Source organism: Hippoglossus hippoglossus, chromosome 13, assembly GCF_009819705.1.
Source record: "Hippoglossus hippoglossus isolate fHipHip1 chromosome 13, fHipHip1.pri, whole genome shotgun sequence".
Taxonomy (NCBI): domain Eukaryota; kingdom Metazoa; phylum Chordata; class Actinopteri; order Pleuronectiformes; family Pleuronectidae; genus Hippoglossus; species Hippoglossus hippoglossus.
Window position 1 is genome coordinate 26345277 of NC_047163.1, and position 3336 is coordinate 26348612.

Sequence of the window (3336 nt, forward strand, 5' to 3'; positions counted from 1 at the left end):
GAGACAAATTGTGATTTGTGAGTATGGGCTATACAAATAAAATTTGATTGATTGATTGATCCTTCCACCAACTTTCATGGAAATCCGTTCAGCACTTAATCCTGCTGACAAACAAGCAAACAAACAAACCAAGCAACCAACAAACAATCAACTGGACAGGGGTGAAAACATAACCTCCTTGAAGAAGGTAATAAGACAAAGTCCAATCACAGAAATTAAAGAACCAAACATCAATTTAAACCCACTGAAGATTGGATTTCATCCAAATGTTGCAAATTTTTTACCAAACTTTGAGAAACTGAGTCTTGATAATGCCTGCAGTTGTTTACTATAGAGATAATGGGTCTTTTCAAAAGTTAACATGTCGATCCAACCAATTCTCTGAACTGCTCATCCTGTTCAGAACTCACACATTCCCATGTAGATGGAATTTTTGGTTCCAATTTACCCAGTCTACCCAGTCTGTGTTTGGAAGCAGAACATCTGTGGTAAAGCCACACGGACACAGGGAGAACATGCAAACAGCTGGTCATCACATTTCAAACCTTTGCTCTCCACTGTGTCCGTGTGCCAGCGGCTTCCTCTCTGACCACAAAACAATTTTTAGGTTATTCGCTGTCGTGAACCTAAAACAAAGAGCCACTGCACACATGGTATAGTCATAGATAATCAGTTTGCACACACACACACACACACACACACACACACACACACACACACACACACACACACACACACACACTCACACACGCACACACATTAAACATAGTGAGAATGACAGAAGCAGCTGCTGGCATGATCTTGAGGTCATGTTGGATCACAACACTGAGAGAAAACAAATTCTTTAACCCAGGGGGTTGTCTAAGATGTGAGTTACTAGATCACATGGTCGTAAAAGGCTGTGAATGTTTCCTTCGATGTGTGTCGAAAAAAACAAAGATGGTGTTGCTGTGTGTGAGTGTGTGTGTGTCTGTGTATGTGTGTGTTTGTGTGACTCCTGTTGTGGGGACCTACAACTGTTTACACAGTTATGGGGACTTGTCTTCCTTATGGGGACAAAAATCAAGGCCCCATAATGTTTAAAGGGATAGTTCACCCCAAAAATTTTAATTCACTCATTATCTACTCACGACTATGCTGATGGAGGGGTGGGTGAAGTGTTTAAGTCCACAAAACACTTTTGGAGTTTCAGGGGTAAACAGTGTTGCAGCCAAATCCAATACAATTGAAGTAAATGGGACCCCTTTTTCAGATGTAAAAAAACGACAGAAAAACCATAACATGCCTCCATACTGCTCGTTTGGTGTCATCCAAGTGTCCGGAAGCCTCGACATTCATATTCGACTCGAAAAAGCGTCATTTACGCCATGTTTTTAGCTTAAATATCATCTGATATCCTCCTCAGAGCTGCGTTCACGTTCTGACGGACACACCGGAAAAAACGCACACACTCTCTCCCAAGGGCACGCACGTGGTGCGCGTTCGCATTACTACATCTGCTAGCATAACTACTTCCAGTAGTGGACTTTTAGTCATAAAACATGGTGTAAATGATGCCGTTTCTGTTGTTTTATTACGTCTGAAGAAGGGGTAACTTTGGCTGCAACACTGTTTACCCCTCTGTTGATTTAAACCCTTCACCCACCCCTCCATCGGCATAGTGGTGAGTAGATAATGAATGCATTTTCATTTTTCGGAGAACTATCCCTTAAAGGTGAAGACATGTCTTTAGGTTGGGAAGAGGTTAATTTGAGGTTAGGTTTAGGTTAGTATAAGGGTTGGTTGGTTGGTTGGTTGGTTGGTGTGTGTGTGTGTGTGTGTGTGTGTGTGTGTGTGTGTGTGTGTGTGTGTGTGTGTGTGTGTGTGTGTGTGTGTGCTAGCACATGTGTGTTTGTGCCATTGTATGGGCATTCAGATCAATAGGTTGCTATTAAACATTTGAAGACTGTATAAAACGACAAGGTGTATGTTTAAAAGTGTGTGTGTGTGTGTGTATGTGTGTGTGTGTTTGTGTGCATGGTGTGCGTGTGCGTGTACGTGTGCGTGTGCGTGCACATGCGTATACGTGTGTGTGCACGTATGTGTACGTGTGCGTGCACGTGCGTGTGCATGTGTGTGTGGGCACGCAGTGACAAAAAAGACCTGTTGGCACTTGAACTGTCCAACAATCCAAAATTTGTCATAATGTGGCAGAATGAAATGCCATTAAAATAGTTCCATGTAACTACACTCTGGGGTGTATTAGAGAAACAATAGGCTTTTCAGTGCACAGGAGGGTTCATTAATAAAAGTAATGTTTCGGCTTCGGAATTCTGCAGGTGTGATTTGTCTTCATCTTTAATGGTGTGGACTGATTAAGAAAGCAAACAGAGTGTGTGTGTGTGTGTGTGTGTGTGTGTGTGTGTGTGTGTGTGTGTGTGTGTGAGTGTGCATGTGCCCATGTGAAGCAACATGCAGGGTGTGTAAGCCAGAGTGTGTATCTGCAGGTGATTAGAGCACCATTGCTCGTACTTTTCCAGTGTATATGTATGTGTGTGTGTGTGTGTTTGTTGGCATGTGTGTCTCTGTCTCTCTCGTCTCATTGGCTAAATTATTCAGGCTTAGCAAACAGCGCTGACAGACTGTGAGTGATCCTAAACGTTGTTATTGACTTAGACTTTATTTATAGAGTGTGTGGTCCGGCTACACTAGCTGCACACAGCGCCGCCCCTCCAAGCAGACACGATTAATCAGAAGAAAGTTATAATTAGGCCTAATACCCTCAGGCGGCATGAGCACACACACACATACACACACACACAGAAACAACACTATATGTGAACATGAACATTATGTATGAATGCATGTGGTGCACAAACACACACAGAGGGGGCCCTGTGTGTGTGTGCAGGGTGGATGGGTTGCAGAGGTTTTTGGAGGGGCTGGGTGTGCTGTTTGTCCAAAACGCTTTAAGGCCTGTTCTCTTCATCTGAGAGGTTGTTAAACAAAAGTCAGTTTGTTACAGTAGCAGGGGCCAGCGGGGGTATTAATACACACCAATGCAGATGTCTGAGCATTTACAGCCATCCGTGAGAAAGCCTGTTGTGTTCAGTGGCAAATCGAATGTCTGGTGATCCCCATTTGGCTGGCCCCTATTTTGGTTAGAGGGTTCACATGAGCGCCTTCAAAAGTACATATTTGTCTCCGACAGCACTTGTATTCTTCTATAGAGTGAATCACAGTCACTTGCTTTCTTTTTCTCAAGTCGTGGCACAAAAATAAACACAAAGGCTCCATTTTGCAATTACCGCTCAGCCGACGGAAAGTGAATAAAACTATGAATAAAGTGAATAAAGC